Source organism: Lactuca virosa, chromosome 4 (assembly GCF_052849685.1).
Source record: "Lactuca virosa cultivar CGN04683 chromosome 4, Lactuca_virosa_CGN04683_v6, whole genome shotgun sequence".
In the NCBI taxonomy this organism is placed as follows: domain Eukaryota; kingdom Viridiplantae; phylum Streptophyta; class Magnoliopsida; order Asterales; family Asteraceae; genus Lactuca; species Lactuca virosa.
In genome coordinates, this window is record NC_136429.1 from 485,260,106 (window position 1) to 485,267,791 (window position 7,686).

The following is a 7,686-nucleotide window of genomic DNA, read 5'->3' on the forward strand; positions in this document are numbered from 1 at the left end:
AAATCAGAACAGATATGAATACCACAACCGGTATCAAGGACACAAGAGTTAGAATGGGGTGAGTTATTAGATAAGATAGTGTAAATACCTGCATGGTTGGGTTTAACTTTCCCATCCTTCACATCTTGTTGGTACTTTGGGCAGTTCCGCTTCCAATGTGACTTTTCATGGCAATAGAAGCATTCAGCCTCTTTAGGGTCAGAAGGAGTGACAAAACCTTTCTTGGTTCCACTTGAAGAAGAGCCATCAAGGGTCCTAGCCTTGGTACCCTTCGAAGAGCTCTTCCTCTTCTTCCCTCTACCTTTTCCGATTGCCAAAACCGGGGCGGAGTTTGGAGTAGGAGTGTTAACAACCGTCTTACCCTTAAGACCTATTTCTGCGGTCTTGAGGAGTCCCTGAAGTTTGCTGAGTGTGACCTCTTCCTTATTCATGTGATATGTCATGCGGAATTGATCATAGCACGATGGTAAGGAGTGCAAAATGATATCTATTGCAAGCTCCTCAGGGAAGTTCACATTAAGCTTCAGCAACCGATCCACATACCTTTGCATTTTCTGCATGTGGCTTGTGACGGATTCCCCGTCCTTCATCATGGTTGTTATGATAGAGCATATGATTTCATACCTCTCTTGTCGTGCACTTTGATGGTATCTTTCCATTAGATCTTGGTGTATTTCAAAAGGGTAGAAGTCCTCATAGGACTTTTGGAGTTCCGCTGTCATGGTGGCCAACATGATGCATGCCACTTTTGTAGCATCCCTTTCATGTGCCCGGAAGTCAGCGATCTCCTGGGGAGTTGCAGTGGCCTCATCAATCTCCTTAAGCTCCTTGTCAAGGACATATTCTTTGTCCTCGTAGCGGGTAATCATCCTGATGTTTCTGATCCATTCATTGAAGTTGGATCCATCAAAAGTGACTTTCCCACACAAGTTCATAAGGGTAAAGGAGCCATTAGGATTAGAGCCAAAAGCAGCATTGTTTGAAGACATCTGAAAGAAGAGAACAAGATTACTTTAGATATTAAGAGAGTCCTTAATAAAACACCCAAATGTAATATTAAGGCTAGAATCCAATCACAATATATTATAACTTAGAAGAGGTATGCCGTAATCCAAGCTATAACATATTTGAAAGGTAGGTGAATGACGATTCACCAATTTCCACCATGAAAAACGAAATATAGATATTAGGTTTTTAATTGGTTCTTAGAAATTCCTAGATTCTTTTGAGATTCAATGAACTTTTCAAAGGCATGTTTCAATCTCGAGTGTGCCCTCCAAGTTTTGTGACTGGGATACCGAGGATCACAAAACGAGGTGTGAAGTAACCATGCAAATCACTTGGTACCCTCAAGGTTTATCACTCAATCGATGTGCCGGTAAACCACACACGCTCCACCGATGCTATGGTAAACCTTAAGTCACCCTTTACCTACCTTGTTAAGTCCAAGTTAGTGTGCCGGTTAACCACACACGCTCCACCAACGACTTAAACAAAGTGTAAAGTGTAATTTCATGGATTAGCACCTTATTCACATTTTCCTAAAGTAACTAAGATTGGGAATTTAATACAAGCATTTAGTTACTTTATAATATTCATCATACTTTTAATGAGAATTTATAAGTCCTTGTCTTACCCGTTCGGCTAACGACCCTCCACCGATCAAGGAAGCGGTGGGTGAGAGTGGACACCCATTAAGTTGCCATTTTATAGGCAACAACCTTATACCCCCCTTATAGACCGGCTTCGTGAATGAGGCGTACTAGCGGTAAGACGACTTGACGTTATACATATATATATTAGTAACTTATAATATTATAAAGTATAAGGGTTGAATTTTAACTTTTAAAATTCTAAGGGTTGGAACTAAAGTTTTAATCAAGACTTTACATGTTCCAAAACTTGAGGGCAAGTTTTGTGAACTTCCAAAACTTTTCATTTCTTATAACTTATGAATTAATTGAGTAATAAAAATGAAGACTCTTCATTTTTATAACTCTTGTGTTCTTTTAATGGCTTTAATAAAAGTGAGACTTTTGGTTTTCCATAACTTGAGGACAAGTTATGGACTCCATTAAAACACATTATGATCATGAATTAAACTACCATGAAGGTTACAAACAATTCCTATGATCGTCTAATCTTCATAAGTTCAAGAACATGAATATGAACACTTTCAAGAATCAAAAATTACACTTAAAAAAAAAACTTGTAATTTTAATAATTGCCATTGTAAATGGATTAGCATAAACATTACACCATCTAAAACAAGCTTTAAAACATCAAAACAGTTTAGGGTAATGTTTCTAGTCCATTTCCAGCAACAAATGTGCAAACTTTCATACAAGCAGAAAATAGAAAAACGATTTTTTTTCAAGCTGTTTGCACAAAAAAAAAAACAAAACAACAAATGAACCATGCTCTGATACCACTGATGGTTTTTGAGCATTCTAACACTTCCTAAGTGTACATGCAACCCTAATAACCTTGGATCTATGTTTGTCTAATAATCATGCAAAGTTGAATTCCAAGGTTATATTCCTATCTAGCATACATGGGGAACATTTTTAACTTGAATGAAAGATAGAATAACTTACCTTGTTGTTGATTATGATCCTTGAAACCTTGTGAGCCTAGCACCCCAAGTGTGATGCCTCAAATGCTTCACACAACACCAAATGCAAAGGAGTAAACTTTGAGAGAATCTTACACTTGCAAAATCGGCTCTAGCCCTCTTGTTTCTTAGTGTCGCCTATTTTGGTGGAGAATGGGTTTCTTATATAGTGTTGACACATCTAGGGTTACACCATGTAAACCCTAATGTGTCATGACTCTTCATTTCCATGACCCATGGGTTTGTAACTCCCATGGAGCATCCATGGAGCATCCTATGGGTGGAACCCAACTTGATAATCCATGGAGCCTTTTAGCCCACTATATAAGATATGGAAGATTTACATAATCTACCCATATATTTAATTAGTTATCTTTTGATCACTTAATTAATTCTAAATTAATTCTTGATCAAACTAATTAAATAATATTATTAATATATTAGAACTTATAATATATTAATAAACCATAAGTGTTATTTCTCTCATTTTAGTTTATCCAATTGCATGGTGCCATGCAACCCAAATGGACCATGCCGGGTCGGGTCAAGTACATACCAGAAATAGTTATGGACTTAGACACCTTATCCAACACTTTTATGTTGGGCAGTCTATTGTGAAGTGTCCCATTTCGCCACATGTACCGTACACTTGAACTATGCTAGCGTCGGTAGTGGAAGTGATGTGTTGAGACGGGGTCTTTGCGAAGCGAGCTTCCTGGCCATCCTCAGCCCCTGGACAATTTCTTTTGAAATGTCCGGGTTCGCCACACTTGTAGCAAACCTGACCCGTCTTTTCACCAGAAATCGAGGCGTTTGACGGTGCTAGTGCTCTGCAGTAACGAGCGGTGTGTCCTTTCCTGTTGCAGTTCTTACACTTCGATTCACAGCATTTTCCTATGTGGTGGAAGTTGCATTCCTCGCAATTTGGAAGTTTTCCAGCATATCGCCGCACTGGTTTGGCGGATGTTGTGGCTGTAGGAGCTATCACGGGTTGTTGTCTCTTGGCAAGTTTCTGACACGACTTGTGCTCCCTCTTGTCCCAGAATTTTCGTTTGGCGCTCTTAGGTTTGGGAGTTGGAGTGTCCTCCTGGATAAGCCCTTGTTGGTTTCCTGATGTGTTGCTACAGTTCGAGATGTGGAAATTGTTCCCATTCCCACTTGAGTTGTTAGCGTTAATAACAGCTAGGGCGGCTGCTACGGGTGATGTGACAGTAGCTTGGAACGTAGCTGAGTCCATTTGAAGGACTGGTGTCTTATTGGTGGGTTGGGTACGTTCCTTCGGAGGCATGATTCTGCTACATGTCAAGAAAAGAAGCTTGTGAGCAACAATGGTTGCCTCTGGATGTATCCTAAATGTTTATCTATGCATTGAGATTTTTCCCGTTTTGCTATCTGACTCTCATTGATTCGACCCACATCCCCATGATGTGGTCTTGGCAAGAATAGAAAAGATTTGAGCACAACAAAGTTCGCATACAATAAGTTCATCGGGCTGGCTGAGTAACTCTCCCATTTCTTCGGCTCCAGATGAGATGGAGGGTAAGCTATAAGAATAGCTCCGGGAATCAAGTCGATACAAGATTCAACTTGATGCTCGGGAGGAATCCCTGGAATGTCTTTGGGGAAGACATCGGGAAATTTGCAGACTTCGAAGATGCTCTCGAGGTCCTTAACTTATTGGGTCTCATTGAAAACATGATCCAGGAATGCATAGCATTTCTTCCGCAGATGCTCCTAGGCTTGACGCAGGAAATGACACGAAGGTTCGAAAAATCTTATTACTAAGACTAGTGAGGATTTCGTTGAAGGGAAGGTTGAGACGAATTGCTTTCTCGAAGCAAATGATATTAGCACGATTTGGGGCTTAACCATCCCGTGCCGACTAGGACATCGAAGTTTTTATGGAAACTGATGGGAAAAGGAATGATCGTCTAAGTACATCTTATGATTCATGTTTTGAGGACAAAACAGTGGTAGGACCTTGATAAAGTTGCTTACTTTGCATGCTATCGATCTAAGGTATACTTTTGACAATGAAAATCTTCAACTGATAAATGCTTGTCGCCACTAATATTGAAACCGATATTACATATATTTTGGAAACCTCGACCTAAAAGTAGGTCTAAATCATACTAATATAGAGGACATCTTGGCAACACGAAGGACAGAGATGTTTACAGAAAAGAGCTACTTAGAACATAAATATGAAAGTTATTCCTTAGACCAAAAAGGAAGGATGAGTAGAGTATTCTCCTATCGGCAACGGGCACTCCTCGGACGGATCCTTAAGTTAGCCAGCCGGCGCTCCATGTCAAGCAGGCGGCTCTCGTATACTGTCTGGCGTGCTCGGAGCTCTATGACCTCAGCTTGAGTGGTAACTAGCTCTTGTTGCAAAGCTTCATTGTCCCTCATAGTTCTCCCGTGAGCAACTTCAAGATTGCGAATTCGGTTAGTGTTGGCGTCCGAGTCTGCCTCAAGCTCCATAGTTCGCTGAATGGCCGCCACGTTTAGTTCAACGTTGCGGGCCACTCGGCGGACTATGATTGGAAGGGCCCTGTCTGCAGAACCTCCTTCATCTAGATTGTAGAAGTTACGGTTTTCATGGTATGGGAGGGGTTGGCCTTGCTCATGGCCCCACCTATTCAAACTCCCAACCCACATAGGCGTTGGACCTTGGAATTCAACTCGAGGGTTAGGGTTTGGCATTGGGGCCACTTGAGGTAGGTTCTCGACTTCGGGTTCCGAGTCAGTCTCTTCAGGAAATGGTTCGGCAAAGCCCTCCTCCAAAGGGATTTCATGGTTTCCTCCTGGCTCTGGCTCGATCCATCCATCATCTCCTTGGTTGGGAAAGTAAGGGTCGCCAGGGAGGTGGAATCCAGCCATGCTATCTACGCGAGGTGATGGTAAAGGGATAGTTAACAGGCATCGAATCTAATAATACTTCCATTGTATTATAGCTACAGGGTTGATTCTTGAGGATTGGATTCTTGGGTAAGTTTCTGGCTTGGTCGTTATAGCATCCTAAAATACTCCTATAGTATTTTAATCCTTATTTTCGGTTCTACAACTCTTCTAGTATCTAGGTAAGTTTTTAGGCTTGCTGCAACACCACAGTCCCTCCCAAGCACATGTTGGTCATGTGTCGACTGAATATAGTTGATCAGCCTATATTCACCCTAGACATGATTACATAACTACCCAGGTTTAACCGCGATGTCCAACATCCAAATACTTTTGTTTTGTTCTACTTACGACACAGATTCTGATACTCGGGTATACTTATATAAAAATACTTGTATTTTTGAAAGTATACTTTTAGTTTAGAGCACTTAGGCCCCTTGATATTTATAGTTGTATACCATGTAAGGTTCGGTATACTTAGTTCGCTATAAACAAGGGCTCTGATACCAATCAGTCACACCCCGAAACCGCAACGGCGGAAATGTTCCGGGGTGGAGGACGTCATGCGTAGTATCACAACAATTGTATCATAGCAAGCATAGTAAACACAACCAGACATTGAATACATATATGAAAAGGTTTACATTTTTTAATACATAGTTCTATCCATATCAAAGTAAAATGGTAAAGACGTGACTCTAATGCTCCGACTTCTCCGGACACTTGGAAGTACATGTCTACTAATTCCCTGAGAATACAAGCAGTTTGAAAAATATCAGCATAAAGCTGGTGAGTTCATAAGCATTTAGTTTTAGAGAAGAATGTTCTTTGATTCTTTTGAAAAGTATTCCTCAAGAAAATCCTATATTTTCTGATGAAAGGTAGTGTTTAAAGAGTATCTATTAGTAGAAGATAAACCATCAGTTTTAGAAAACATGTTATCTGTCCTAGAGGTAGAGATGCCAGTTTAGAAATTCCTGAATATTATCAGTATATATAAAAGTAGTTTTATTATTCAAAATAAAACTAATGAAGGGTAGAGAGTCCGTAAACAAAATTAGTTTATACTTATTTGCGAGTCGTATAACCATACTTGATATGACCGAGAGACCTTTATAACGTTCTTCAGGCGTTAAGCTAAATGACATTTGTTCACCACAGGCATGCCTGCCTAACTGTAGCTAGCAGTTCTGGTGTGGGATTGTCAGTCCCGAATAGATCTATTCACAAATCTCACGCTCTCCCTCCAGGAGACTCTGGTTATACTAAAAGGATTTATCACTATACACCTAAGTGCATAGTATTGAAGTAGAGCCTCACAATTCTGTATAATCTAGTTGACTAGCGAGAAACAGTATAAAACAATAATTATCCTTGAATAATAGTACTTTATACTCCTGAGAAAATATATAACATAAACTAAATCTACCATAGTTTATATGTATTCATTTATGAAATCTGATTAAGTAGAGACTGCCTAGAGGGTTATCCCAAACTATACCCATTATAGTTTATTAGAGTTGATATGGAAAATGCTTTGTAAAAACCTTTCTGAAAGCTATGAAGTTGGATTTCCAAAATAGAAGTTTCCCTTATGCTCAACATATTACAAAAAGAGATAAAATATCCGAATATGTTATTAAACGTGGAAATCGTTGGACTGCATTAATAAGTTTAAAACTTAACAAAATACTTAGAGTTTGGCTTGTATTCCCCCCTGAAAACATTAAAAACGTGGAAAATGTAGGGGTATGAAATCACATCGGGTGATTTGAATGAAGGATCTACACGAAATGCTGGATGTTCAAGTGAAGCCTTGAACACGCTTTGATCCTAATTAACATGTAATGACACATAACATAGTCAAATGGAGGTATTTCACCACTAATTGTGATGGAGAACCACTCTAGGAACTTGGGACTACTTGCACTAAGGGTTAGAGCCCTAAAGGATTGCATGAGGTGAGTGTATGGCCACCTTTAAGGTGTGTGCAGCCATGGGTGTGAGGCCCAGTGGGTGTGCGGCCGTACACTCATGATGGAAAGTGCTTTCGAGATGTTTTCAAGGTCCATACTTGCATCCGTGAAGTGTTCTAGGTCTATACTCGTTTGTAGTGCAAGTTAAGGGTCCTAGAAGTGTGTTTGTGGCCCTAGAATGAGTGTGTGGTCGCA